The sequence below is a fragment of the Molossus molossus genome, unplaced genomic scaffold (assembly GCF_014108415.1).
Source record: "Molossus molossus isolate mMolMol1 unplaced genomic scaffold, mMolMol1.p scaffold_m16_p_7, whole genome shotgun sequence".
NCBI lineage: Eukaryota > Metazoa > Chordata > Mammalia > Chiroptera > Molossidae > Molossus > Molossus molossus.
Genome location: NW_023425401.1, coordinates 71,053,010 through 71,068,468, shown reverse-complemented (window position 1 = coordinate 71,068,468; position 15,459 = coordinate 71,053,010).

The window sequence follows — 15,459 nt, the reverse complement described above, 5'->3', positions numbered from 1 at the left end:
CTCAGTGGTTAGAGCATTGGCCTGTGGTCTGGAGAGGCCCAGGTTCGGTTCCCGCTAAGGGCATGTACCTCGGTTGCAGTTTGTCCCCGGCCCTGGTTGGGTTGTGTGGGTGGCAGTCACTCGAAGTGTCCCTGTCACATCGATGTTTCTCTCTCTGTCTCTTCCTCTCTCTCCCTCCCACTCTATCTGAACAAAAAATGAAAAATGTCCTTGAGTGAGGATAAAAAATAAAATAAAATAAAGTACAGAAAGACATGATAAGTTAGTAGTATATGATGCAGAAAGAAAAGAACACATAGAGACACACAGTTATGTAGGAAAAGGCTAACATAAAACTATATTCATCATGCCCTAAATGGGTGTTATTGTTAAAAACTCACATCAGCTGCTTCTTGAATGCAGTAAGTGGATAGTTGTTTCACCACATGCAGTTCCTTTGTGGCAATGTCTCCCCTAGGCTTTCACAAGTGTTCTAGTTTACACTATAGATTAATCCTCTGGAGGCAGCAATTTAAATACTCTCCCTTCACATCTGAACCATGGAAGATAGATAAGGAACTGTCCTATTTTTATTTATTTTTGTGTTTACTGAATTTATAGGGGTTACATTGGTATTGGTTAATAAAATTATATAGATTTCAGGTGTACTATTCTATAATACATCATCTTTATATTGCATTGTGTGTTCACCACTCCATGGATTTGTCCTGTTTTTACATGCCCTTGGATAAAGGACAACTTTATTCTTAGACCACTTGTGATTCTAATGTTTTACAACCTCTCAATTCTGCCTAATCTCTAAGAAAAATCTTGCCTCACAGAAACCACACCCTACTTCTTCCTCTCCCCAAAGAAGAGGAGTGACTTCCCCATTCTCTGTTCAAGGAGAAAGTTAACAGGTATTACTAAATTAATCCCAGCATTTTTTTCATACCACCAAGTAATTCAAGTACTTTTTATCTTCTCTTACATTGGTGATAGCCAACATGACACTGATTTTTAAAAAGGTGAGAATATTAGTAAGTTTCAGTAACATTATAATTTTCCAATAATTGGTAATGATCAAGGGTCCTAAAAAGGGCTAGATTAAACATAGATTTTAATTGACCATGAAAAAGTGGGTCCAGTTAGTCAGCAACTAAAAACATCTGATCATGTTATGTCCTACTTCCATAGAGAATATGAATCTATTTTTATGTGTTTCCTATCTGTAGCTGAGGATCCAACAATAATTTGTTTTCTTCTTTTTCTTTACAACTTAAATAACTCATAATTGTTTAAATGTTTTGAATTAAGTGATATGTTCTTGGATTTAAAAAAAAATCTTGAGATAGGCCTGTGTGTTTATTACATTTTAAGATACTCTTATTCAGCACAGTATGTTAGCAATCCAAAACATACTGTAAGGAGATAAAAATCTTAAAAAGCAAAACATCACTTCTAGGGAAGGAACATATTATTATGCATGATTTTTTTTTTAAGAACACAGGGAGACAAATGATTCTGCTGTGTCAGTTTTTGACTGGCAAAGTCATTAATAGCTTTTTTGTTTTGCAATATAAAGTTGTGAGTGAGTAATGTTTCAGAAAAGAAAAGAAAGCAAACAAAGACATGTCTATAATAGAGGAAATGATTCCTAAGAAATGGCCTGTACATGAAGAAATCAAAAAGTTTGAGGAGGTTTTCGGAACATGATGGCAGGACAGGTGTAAGGGTGAGAGTATGTGTGTGAGAGGGAGCATTTACAAGGGCAAGTGTGTATGCAAGTGTCTGTGTGAGGACTCAGACAATGTTTAGGGCGTGCTGGCACCACGACCACCGCCACCACTTGGACCTGGTGCTTCTTGTTCTGAAGGTTTGGAGCATGAATCATTTTGGGATATTTGCAGAATCCTCCTAGGGGGCAGACTGCCAGGAATGGCCATGACTTGGTGCCCAGCCTCACTGCTGCTGCCCTCCACGCCAGGCCAGGCCTGGTGACCTGGCCGCCAGAAGTTGGGGTCCAGGAACTATGGTATTTGCTGGGGAGGGTGCTGTCACCTCCCTGGCCCAGGCACCACTGGAACCACAGGCCTGATGGGGACTGAATAAGCTGCAGCTAGGCCGCAGAGCTAGGAGAGCTAGGGCTGGAGAGAGGCAGCTGGGGCAGTGCTGGCTGTGGAGGCTGCATTTGGAGTCAGCGACAAATGCAAGGCTGAAGGGAGAAGGGCAGGTGCCCTGCCATTATCCCACCTGGAAAGTTAGCCCCCAATCTATGTCTGTGGGAGTGGCCATGCTGCAGAACTCAGGGCCAGCAAAGGAGTTTGAAGGGCACTCCCAGTAGTGAACCAGAGGGACCCTTTACTTTCTAGAGTAACTTTTGGTAGAGAGCTAGACATGGATGGGACAGTGGGTCCTATACACTTCAAGAGCAGGGGAGGAACCCTTACCCCAACCTATGGAATGGCTGGCCCTGCCCTGTCTGGCAGCAACCTAAGACAAAGGGGAATGGCTATGGGCTGGAAGTGTGCACTCCTGTGGCTGGCTCTGGTAACATCATGGATATAGACATTTGGACTGGTCAGAACTTGGGCAGAGGCTCTGCAAAGTGGGGGTGGGCAGTGCAGAAAGATTGGAGTGCCAAGCAGGGCTGATTTTTTATTGTCTCTTTATTGAGGTCATGGCAAGGTTGTGCCAGCAATCCAGGCAGAGCTGAAGTATTGGAAGGAGAGAAATTTCATGCCACCCCCAATAATGTAGGGAAACCACCCCCAATTCGAGCCTGTTTAAACAATCCTGGCCAAGACCAGGATTGCCCCACAGAGCCCAGTTCCATGGAAGAAGGGAGAGCAGCTCAGAACAGGATCATTCAAGTTGCGAGACTGGAATCAGATCCTGCCCCTGATCTATGGAGGCCTCACCTGTTGGACTACTTGGGACTCTGCTCTGCTATGCTTCAGTCAAGTTGTGCAGGGCTGGGTAGAAACAGTAATTCACATTGACCTGTGCCAGAAAAACTTCCAGGAGGCCCAGGACTGACACACCAAAGAATCACATTCAATATCAGAGCCAAATCCAGTGTGCTTCACAAATAGCAGATCCAAAGGTATTTGTTTTTATTTCTTCTCTGTTTTTCTTTCATATCTATTATTTCTCTTTTTCCTTTTATTCTATCCTTTTCTTCTTTCTCTTTTCTTCATTGATTGTGTTTTTTCATTTTTCTTATTTTGTTCTATTTTATCTCTTTTTTTCTTTTCCCATTTTTCTTTTCATATTCTACATTTTTATTTATTCATTATTTAAAAATTATTATTCTTTTTTATTCTTATTTTAGTTCTCTTCTCTTCTATCTTTTCTTCCATATTCTCTTTTTTTCCCCCTCTACTCCTTTTGGTCTTGTGTCTTTTAGTATATTTTTTCTTTCTTTTGTTTTCCTTTTTTAGTCTTTCTTATTTTTGCTGATTTGTAGTGTTTCTTTTGAGAAATCAGCTGACAGCCATATGGGAGCTCCCTTGTAGGTAACTGCCCTGAAGATTTTTTTCTTTTTCTTTAATGTTTGCCATTTAAAAAAAAAATTTAAGAAAACTTTATCCTTATTATTGAAAATATTACAGATGTCCCTTCTTCCCCCCTCATTGACATGCTCCTCCCCTCTTCTATCCCCCTGCCTTCACTGCATTCTTGTCTGTGTCCATTGGTTATGCATATATGCATATAATTTCTTTGGTTTATTTTTTACCACCCTCTACACCCCTTTCCTCTGAGGTTTGTCAGTCTGTTCCCTACTTCCATATCTCTCAATCTATTCTGTTCATCAGTTTAATTTTTTATTAGATTCTACAAATAAGCAAGTTCAGGCGATACTGCTCTTTCTCTGACTGGCTTATTTTGCTTAGCATAATACTTTCCAGATACCCCCATGTTGTCTCAAAGGGTAAGAGATCTTTCTTTCTTATGGCTGCATAGTATTCCATTGTATCACAGCTTTTATATCCACCCATCTACTAATGTTCAACATTTTAATTATGATGTATCTTGGAGTGAGTCTCTTTGGGTTTATCCTGACTGGGACTGTCTGTGCTTCCTGAATTTGTGTGATTTTTTTCCTTCACCAGGTTAGGAAAGTTTTTTGCCATTATTTCTTCAAACAATTTCTATATCCTTGCTTACTTTCTTCTCTCTCAGGTACCCCTATAATGTGTATGATTTTCCTTTACATGTTGTCACAAAATTTTCAAAATTTGTCCTAATGCTTTTTAAGTATTTTTTTATGCTGCTTTTATTGAGTGACTTTTTCTATTTTGTCTTGTCTTGTTTTGTTCTGTCATCACTTGTACAGCAGCTGGAGTAATGTGGACAGGGTTGAGCCTCACATTCAGTAAACCTGAAGGCTGAGTCTATGGATGAATGGGACAAAGTCAATCAAGACCTAAGTAAAAGAGCAGGGCTCACATAACCCAAAAAGAGGACATTTTGAGAGTACCCAGCTCAGAAGATAAAGGACACTATACCACAGGCTCCCACAAGAAGGCCACCTCATTAAGACTGGAAGGTAGAGCAGTCTTATCCAATACAAAAACATACACACAAAAAAAAAACACAAACAATAAAACACAGAGACAGCTAAAATTGTAAAACAAATAAACAGTCCCAATTGAAAGAACCAGAGGAATCTCCAGAAAAAGAGCTAAATGAAATGGAGGCAAGCAATTTATCAGAAACATAGTGTAAAGTAATGGTTTTTAGAATGCTCAACAGCATGCTAACGAACATAGAGACCATGAAAAACACAGTCAGAAATGAAGAATGACTTAGTTAAAATAAAGAATATGTTGAAAGGAGTTAACAGTAGGTTAGAAGAAGAACAGAATTAAGTCAGAGAATTAGAATACAAAGTAGAGAAAAAAATTACTCAACAAGAGTAGCATAAAAAATGCTTAAAAAGCATGAGGAGCCATGGCTGGTTTTGCTCAGCGGTTAGAGCATCAGCCTGCAGACCACTGAGTCATGGGTTTGATTTCAGTCAAGGGCATGTACCTCAGTTGTGATTTGTCCCCAGCCCTGGTTGGGGTCATGCGGGAGGCAAGCAATCAATATATCTCTCTAGCACTGATGTTTCTCTTCCTCTCTTTGTTTCCCTTTTTACCCCCTTGCTCCCTATCAAAAAATCAATGGAAAAATATCCTCAGGTGAGGATTAACAATAAAACAAAATGAGATGAAACAAAAATCACATGGTAATACCAATAGACTTAGAAAAAGCATTTGAAAAAATCCAGAACCCATTTCTAATAAAAACTCTCAGCAAAGTGGGAATAGAGGATTCATACCTTAACATAATAAAGGCCATATATGACAAACGTACATCCAAAATCATACTCAATGGGCAAAAACTAAAAGTGTTTCCCTTAAGAACAGGAACAAAACAGAGATGTCTCCTTTTACCACTCTTATTCAACATTTTAATGGAAGTCCTAACTACAGCAATCAGACAAGAAGAAAAAATTAAAGGCATCCACATTAGAAAGGAGGAAGTAAAACTGTCATTATTCACAGATAACATATTATTGGTCAGAGGACCTGAATAGACACTACTCCAAACAGGACATACAAATGGCCAAGAAACATATTAAAACATGCTCAATGTCACTAATCATCAGACAGATGCAAAATAAAATGACTATGAGGTATCATCTCACACCTGCCAGAATGGCTACCATCAAAAATCAAAAAACAACAATTTTTGGCAGCTGGTGGGATTACAATCTGGTGCAGCCACTATGGAAAACAGTATGGAGTTTCTGCAAAAAATGTAAAATGGAACTGCAGTTTGATCCAGTAATCCCATATCTAAGAATATATCTTATGAATCTCAAAACACCAATCGGAAAGAGTTTATTCACCCCTGTGTTCATAGCAGTGTTATTTAAAATACCCAAGTACCCATCCATAGATAAGTGGATATAACAGTTGTGTACAATAGAATAATTTGTTGCTATAAAAAGGATCTCTAAATCTTTGCAACAGCATGGGAGGACCTGGATATTATTATTATGAGCAAAATAAGCCAGAGAAAGAAATAAGTCAGAGAAAGAAAAATATCACATGATCTTACATATATGTGGAATCTAATGAACAAAATAAACTAACAAAGAAAATAGGTCCAGAGGCATGGATGCATAGAACAGACTGACAGATCTCAGTATGGCGGGGAGTTGGGGGATGGGAAAAGATTAACCAAAGAACTTAAATACATACAGTTGTCGCTCGCCACTTCACGCTTCAACTTTTGTGGCTTCACTCTATGGCTATGAAGCCACGAAAGTCGAGGCACAACGTGGCAAGGAATAACTGTGGTATAAATAAAGAATCCTACTTCACGGAAATTAATTTATCATGGTAGAATCTAGAACTGATTAACCATAATAAATGAGGGCCCACTGTATATGCATAGCCCATGGAACAGACTATAGGCTATGCCTGGGTTGGGGCAGGGGCTGGGAAGGTGAGGGCTGGGGATGGGGAGAATGAGGAACATCTATAATACTGTCAAAATTTTATAAATAAATTAAGAAAAAGAAAGATTTTGGATATTGGAGGGTCAGTCCATGCAGTTGTGGTCCTAGTCCGGAGACAGTGATCTGCACCCAAAACTGTACATGGAAGCAAATGAGAACTATGAAGTACTAAGGTGATCTTCTCTTTGAAGCTGGATCCTACCCTAACTTTTTTTTTTTTTTTCACAGCCCAACAACTTTATTCTGAGCCAAGACCTACTTTATTGGTACTCATGGAGATTGTGAGGATCACCTGACATAATGAATGTTAATATCTTGGCTCAGCACCTGGCACATAGCTGAGAAATGTGTATTGCTGTTACAGAACACATGAGGATGGACTCACAGATGAAGAAAAATGAAAAGCACACTGGAGACTTTCAAGGATGCTGTGGGTTAGAAAAATCCCCACCAGAATTAGGCACCCCTACAATGAAGCAGCCAGTATATATGTAAGTATCAGAAATACATCTCTAAAACCAATGACCTGTGTTTAATAATATTGATCCTAACTTAATCTAAAATGTTTATATTTTGGGATTGAAAAAAAAAATGGTGGTGGAGTGAATGGTGGTGGAAATGAAACTTACACTGGCCATCTCCCAGGACCAAACTGGTATTATAATTAAAATTTAAAAAATGACATCTGGAAAAACCAACTGAAGAGTGGCTGAAGAGAATCTTATAACCAGGGATATAAATAGGAGCCCAAATCAAGACTGGTAGGAAGTGTGGAAGCATCAAAGGGCTGGCTGGATTCCCACAGACAGCAGCTGAGGGCTATCTTAGCTGTGAGAAGTTCCCTCTGAGAAGTGGGGGTTTAATCCCCAAGCTGGATCCCCAGCACAGAGTAGCAGAACAGGGAAAGATGCCCACATAACACCTGGCTGTAAAAATTACAACAACATAAATTCTGTAAGGCAAAGAGAGGGGCTGGAAACACAGGCACTCCCCTGAAGGGCCAGAGCACTAAATTACAGCTATAGCCACTTACCTTGGGCTCCAGCAGAGGGAGAGTGGAAAGTACTGCACCTCCATGAGGAAAGTTAGGGGTTGGTGGTGCTGGGGAGAAAACTGCGAAGGAGCCTTAAGCTGAGTCATTCCCCCACACTGCAGTAGCTATTTTTCTCAAACAGCCTTTTCCTATCAGAGTGGCTTTTTTCCCAGGAAGGGAGCAACTGCCCCTCCCTTGGGAATTTAACCCCACCTGGCCAGGATGAGTGCAACCTGAGAATCATTAACTGCTAAAGACTACCAGCCAGCCAGTAAACAGAGATGAGTCTCTGAAGGCTTTGAGCCTTGGGCCTGGCTCTAGGTTGTTGGATTTGTGGCTCTGGAGACAAAGGCTGAGAACAGGTCTCTGTGCTGAGCCATTTACCCACACTGCAGGAACCACGCTTCCCAAGCATAGTTCAACCATCAAAGCAGCTGGAGCCTGGGTGAGGGGGAGCAATTGCCCCACCCTTTAAAATTTAACCCTGCCCACAAGGGACAAGCACAATCTGAGGCTAATTACGTGCCAGAGACTACAAGCAAGCCAGTAGGCACAGATTAGTCTCTGTGAGCTTTGAGTATTGTGCCTGGCCCTAGGTTGTTGGGATTCATGGCTCTGGGGACTGAGCTATGAAGGCTGAGATCTTGTTCCTGTGCTGAACTATTAACCCATGCTATAGGAACCATTATTCTCAAACAGTTCTACCATCAAAAGAGCAATAGCCTGAAGAGGAAGCAACTGCACCTGCATTGGAAATTTAACTCCAGCCAGCCAGGGGAAGTGTGACCTGAGGCTCATTAACTCCAGAGACGACCAGTTAGCCTTTAGGCTAAGACAAGTCTCTGGGTGCTTTGATCCTTGGGCCTGGGTTTTGAGGCCATGGGGTCAGAGCTATGAAGGTTGCTGCCTGTGCCCCTGTGTGAGTTATTAACCCACTATTTTCTTCAGGCAGAGTTTTACTCTCAAAGCAGCCTTAGCCAGGGTGAAGCAATTGCCTTATCCAATGGCAATCCTTTTAACCTGCCTACCTGGGGGAATTTTCATCTAGCTGAGGGCTACAACCTGAGGCTTCTTAAGTGACTAAAACTAATAGTCAGCCTGGAAACAAAGGCGGATCTCTGGGATACTTGAATATTTGCCTGACCTGAGACTCTACCCATGAAAGTACAACTAGGCATTGGTATTCAGTGAGGTCCCTTATATACTCATCCAACCCAGGAGAAGGAGCTACAATATGTGGAAAATTGATACTAATAGGGAAATTTAGGCAGGCGCCAAATCCAGCTGAAAGTACAAAAGAATTCTATAGAAGAAGGGCTAAAGGAAATGGAGATAAGCAAGTTATCAGATGTAAAGGTCAGAGTAATGATTAGGAGGAAGCTCAACAGCATGAGTAAAGATGTAGAAACAATGAGAATCAACAAAATGGAAAAGAAAAACAACCTAGTGGAAATGAAAAATGACAGCAGAAATAAAGAACACATTGGAAGGAATAACCAGACTAGAGAAAGCCAATGATTGGATGAGTAACTTAGAAAACAGGGTGGAAAAAAAAATCATTCAATCAGAGAACCAAAAGAAAAGAAAGAAACTACTAGAAAACAAGAGGACAGTTTAAGAGAGCTGTGGGGCAACAGAAAATATAACATCAACATCACAGGACTACCAGATGAAGAAGTAAGAGAGCAAGGGCTAGAGAATATATTTTAAGAAATAGTAGCAGAAAACTTCCCTAACTTGTTGAAGGAAAAGGGCATACAAGTTCAGGAAGCAAAAAGAGCAGCAACAAAGAAGAACCCAAAGAGACCCATGATAAGACATATCATAATTAAAAGGCCAAAAATGAAAGACAAAAAATCTTAAAGGCAGCAAGAGAAAACAACAGGTTACCTACAAGAAAGGACCCAAAAGTCTATTAGCTGATTACTCAACAGAAACACTACAGGCAAAAAGGGAAGCCCTGGCTGGTTTGTCTCAGCGGCTGGAGTGTCGGCCTGTGGACCAGAGTGTCCCAGGTTCCCAGGTTCAGTTCCCGCTAGGGGCATGTACAGAAAGAAAGAAAGAAAGAAAGGAAGGAAGGAAGGAAGGAAGGAAGGAAGGAAGGAAGGAAGGAAGGAAGGAAGGAAGGAAGGAAGGAAGGAAGGAGAAAGGAAGGAAATAAATAAAGAAGGGAACGGCAGGAAGTATTCAAGGTAATGAAAAACAAGGATCTGAATCCAAGACTACTTTATCCAGAAGACTATCATTCAAAATAGAAGGTGAAATAAAGTGATTCCCACACACACATACACAAAGGCTAAGGGAATATATTACCACCAAACCAGCATTGTAAGAAATGGTAAGGTATTGCTGTAATAAGCAAAATAAATATATAGATAGAAATATAGGCACAATAAATAACAATAGAAATAAATAAGTACATATCAATAATAACCTTAATTGTAAATGGCTTAAATGGTCAAATCAAAAGATACAAGCATGACTCATATATATGTGTTTACAAGACACCCACCTCATAACAAAAGACATACACAGGTTGAAAGTGAAGGGATGGGAAAGAAATTTTCCAAGCAAATGGAAATGCAAAGGAAGGTGGGGTAGCAATATTCATATCTACTAAAATAGACTTCAAAATAAAAGCCATACCTAGAGACACTACATAATGTTAATAGGATCAAACCAAGAGCAGGATATAACCTTGGTAAACATATATGTACCCAATATAGGAACATCAAATACATATGAAGAAACTTCTGGAAAACTTCAAGGGAGAAATCGACAGCAATACAATCATAGCAGGGAATTTCAATACTCTGCAGACATCAATGGATAGATCCTCTAGACAAAAATTAACAAGGAAACAGAGACTCTAAATGACACTAGATCAAAAGGATTTAATAGATACTTACAGAGAATTACACCCCAAAAATGCAGAATACAGTTTTTTTCAAGTGCAAATGGGACATTCTCAAGGACAGACCACATGTTAGGACACAAATCAATCTCTCCAAGTTCAAGAGGATTGAAATCATATCAAGTATCTTCTCAGATCAAAATGGATTGAAACTAGAAATTAATTACAATAAAAACCCTCAAAAACATTCAAACACATGGAGGCTAAATAGCATGTTATTTAACAATCAAGATGTGAGGGAAGAAAAAAAAAATCCAGGAAATCAATTAAAATGAACACAGAACAACACAAAATCTATGGGATGCAGCAAAAGTAGTCCTGAGAAGGAATTTCATAGCATTACAGGCCTACCTCAAAACCAAGAAAATTTTCTAATAGACTATCTAACCCTACAACTTAAAGAACTAGAAAGTAAACAAAAATAAAAACACAGAGCAAATAGAAGGAAAGAAATAATAAAGGTTAGAGCAGAATTATTCTAAGCAAAATAAGCCAATCAGAGAAAGACAAATACCATATGATCTCACTTATTTGTGGAATATAATGAACAAGGTGGGCTGATGGACTAAATAGACCCAGAGACATAGAAAAGAGTATGGTTCAGACTGACAAATCTCAAAGGAGGGGGGTGGGGGTAGCGATGAGATAAACTAAAGAACTTATATGCATGTATGCATAACCAATGGACAATAGACAACATTGCTGGGGGTTGAAGGGGTGGGATGGGGAGGAGGTTGTCTAGGAGGGAAAAGAAGAAACATCTGTAACAAAAATAAATTAATAAAAAAGTAACAACGGACAACACAGAAATACAAAGGATTGTTTGAAAATATTATAGACAATTATATGCTAACAAATTGGACTATCTAGGTGAATTGAACAAATTTCTTGAATCACACTGTCTCCCAACAATGAATGAAAAAGAGCCAGAAAACTTAAACTGACCAATAACAACAAAGAAAATTGAAGCTGCAATCAATAAATTCTTATCAAACAAAAGCCCTGGTCAGGACAGCTTCACAGAGGACTTTCACCAAATATCCAAAAAAGAACTAACAGCTATTCTCTGCAAACTATTTCAAATAATTGAAGAAGGAAGTCTTTGAAGCACTTTTTATGAGGTCAATATAATCCCAATTCTAAAGCCAGACAAAAACACTACAAAGAAAAAAAAAACTACCAACTAATAATCCTGATGAACGTAGATGCCAAAATATTCAACAAATTATTAGAATTTTGATCCAGCAATATATTTAAAAAAATTATTCACCATGACCAAGTGTGATTTATCTGAGGGATGCAAGGCTGGTACAATATTTGCAAATCAATAAATGTGATACAACATGTAAACAAAATGAAAGATAAAAACCATAAGATCATATAAATAGATGTTGAAAAAGCCTTTCACAAAATTCAGTATGCATTTTTGATAAAAATGCTCAGCAAGGCAGTAATAGAAGAATCATATCTCAACAACATAAAGGCCATATATAAAAAACTTACAGTCAACCTCATATTCAACAGGCAAAAAGTGAAAGCATTTCCCTTAAGAACAGGAACAAAACTGAGGTACCATTTTCAGCACTCTTATTTAACAGTTTACTAGAAGTCTTAGTCACAGCAATTAGGCCAGAAGAAAAAAGAAAAGGCATCCATTTTGGAAAGTAGGAAGTGAAATTGTCATTATTCACAGATGACATAATATTATACATAGAAAACCCTAAAGACTCCATCCAAAATCTACTAGATTTGATAAAAATAATTCAGCAAAGTAGCAGGATACAAAATTAACATCCAGAAAACAATGACATTCTTTACATCAATAATAAACGATCAGCAAATGAAACAAGAAATAATCCCATTTGCCATTGAAACAACAACAAAAACAACAAAACAAAATACCTAGGAATAAATGTAACCAAGGATATAAAAGACTTGTTATTTGAAAATTATAGGAAACTGAAAAAGAATTAGAGGAAGACATACAAATGTGGAATCATCTACCATGTTCATGGATTGGAAAAATCAACATTATTAAAATGTCTATACTACCCAAAGGAATCTATAGATTCAATGCAATCCCTATTAAAGTAACAATGGCATATTTCAGAGATCTAGAACAAATACTCAAAATGTTTATATTAAAACAAAAAGACCCTGAATAGGTACAGAAATCTTGATAAAGAAGAACAATGTCGAAGGGATCATAATACCAGATACCAAGTTATACTACAAACCATCGTAATAAAAAAAAGTCTGGGAAGGAGAAATAAAAATGGCGGCAGAGTGAATGGAAGCTACACAGACCATCTCCCAGGACCAAACTGGAATTACAATTAAAATAAAGACAAATCATCAGGAAGGGGCAACCGAAAGGCAGCTTGGAGGACCACATAACCAGGGACACTGATTCAATCCTGGTAGGCTTTCGAGAATGCGAGAGGGGGCTGGGAGCCCAGGGTCAGCAGCAGCTTGGTCTGGGAACTGCAGCGGCCTCAGCGGGGACCTGCACCCTCAGCTGGGACCTGCGGCCAAAGCTGGGAATTGCTGTGGACTCGGCTGGGACCAGCGGTCTCGGCTGGGACCTGTGGCCCCCGCTGGGACTTGCTGTGGCCTCTGCTAGGATCTGCATTGGCCTCGGCTGGGACAGCGGCCTCGGCTGGGACAGCGGCCTCGGCTGGAAGCTTTGCCCTTGGCTGGGACCTGTGGCTGCACCTGGGACCAGCTGCTGCCTCAGCTGGGATTTGTGGCGGCCTTGGCTAGGACCTGCAAACTCGGCTGGGTGATACGCCCTCGGCTGGGAACTGCCGCACTTGGCCGCCCATAGCTGTGAGCAGCGCCCTTGGATTAAAGTCCTAGGCAGCTCCACCGCACAGAACATGGACAGAGGCTAAATTGGCATCAGCCACTCACCTTGGGCTCCGACAGAGGGAGGGCAGAGTGGACTGGAACTGTGTGGGGACTCTTGGGATTTGGAGGGGGCTCAAAGCTTTTGCTGAGTGCAGCCAAGCAAGACTGTGGTCATCTTACTTCTTCCCAGGGCCCTGGAGAGAAGCAGTGGCCCTCCCTCAGAGATTCAACCCCACATAGTGGCCATTGAAATGCTAATTCGGCCCATTAAAAACCAGCATCTTTCCCACACTTGAAAATCCTCTTACACTGAGCACCTGAGGGAGTTTTTCAGTCAAATCAGAAACCAAGGTTCTTCAGGTGACCCGTACTAATAGTCTTCAGGGAAAAAAGCTAGAGGATAACTACAATTCCCTGGGCTAGCAACTATAACCAGAAAAGCTAAGACTTCACAGTGGTGTTTAAAGTGGGTACTCCCTGCCTTATCCAAATCCAGGGGAGGGAGCCACAAACAGCAGAACACCAACACCCACAGGGAAAATTTGGCAGGCTCAAAGCCCACTGTGATAGCCAAAATGGTGAAACACAGAAACAAAAGCCAAATGAAAGAAAAAGAGACCTCTACCAAGGATGAGATAAATGAGGTGCTGTTAAGCAAGTTAACAGAACTAGAATTCAGAGCCATGATCTTGAGGAAGATCAACAGCATGTGTAAGGACATGAGCACCATGAGTAAAAACAGAAATATTGAAAATCAAGCAGATGGAAATAAAAACCACCAAAAAGAAATGAAGAATGGCCCTGGCCGGTTTGGCTCAGCGGTTACAGCGTCCGCCTGCGGTCCGGAGAGACCCGGGTTCGGTTCCCGCTAAGGGTATGTACCTCGGTTGCAGTTTGTCCCCGGCCCTGGTTGGTCGTGTGGGTGGCAGCCACTCGATGTGTCCCTTTCACATCGATGTTTCTCTCTCTCTCTCTTCCTCTCTCTCCCTCCCATTCCGTCTGTACAAAAAATGGAAAAATGTCCTCGAATGAGGATAAAAAAAAAAAAAAGAAAAAAGAAATGAAGAATGACATATCAGAAATGAAAAACACATTGGAAGGTCTAAAAAGCAGAGTAGAGGAAGCTGAGGACCGAATCAGTGAATTAGAAGAAAGGGTAGAAAAAAATCAACCAATCAGAAAACCAAAAATAAAAAATAATTAAAAAAACATGCAAACAGCTTAAGAGAACTGTGGGACACCTGGAAACTAATAACATTCGCATCATAGGATTACCGAAGAAGAATATATTTGAAGAAATAGTGACAGAAAATTTCCCTAATTACGTGAAGGAAGACGGCATTCAAGTTCAAGAAGCATAGAGAGCCCCAAGTAAGAACAACTCAATCAGGCCCCCACCAAGACACATAGTAATCAAACTGCCAAAAATTCAAGACAAAGAGAGAATCCTAAGAGCAGCAAGAGAGAAGCAACAGGTTACCTACAAAATGAAACCCATAAGACTCTCAGCTGAAACACTACAGGCCTGAAGGGAATGGCATGAGGTAATCAAGGTCTTGAAAAACAAGGATCTGAATCCAAGACTACTCTACCAAGCAAGGATATCACTCAGAATACAAGTTCAAATAAAGAGCTTCTCAGACAAAAAAAGGCTAAGGGAATACCTTAGCACCAAACCAGCACTGCAGGATTAGCAGGAAAAATAGGAAGAAAAATATAACCACACTAAACAAAAATGACAAAAATAAGTACATGTCAATAATAAACTTAAATGTAAATGGATTGAATACTCGCATAAAAAGACACAGAGTAGCTGATTGGATAAGGAAGCATGACTCATCTATATGTTGTTTACAAGAGACCCAGATCACAACAAAAGACTCACATAGGTTGAAAGTGAAGGGATGAAAAAAAAATCTTCCAAGCAAACAGAAAGGAAAAAAAAAGCTAGGGTAGCAATTTTCATATCAGGTAAAATAGATTTCAAAATGAAGGCCATAATTAGAGACAAAGAAGGCTACTACATAATATTGAAAGGGTCTATCCAACAGGAAGATATAACCTTGATAAACACATATACACCCAACATAGGAGCAACGAAATATATTAAAAACCTTCTGGAGGCCTTCAAAGGAGAAATCGATAGCAATACAATCATAGCAAAGG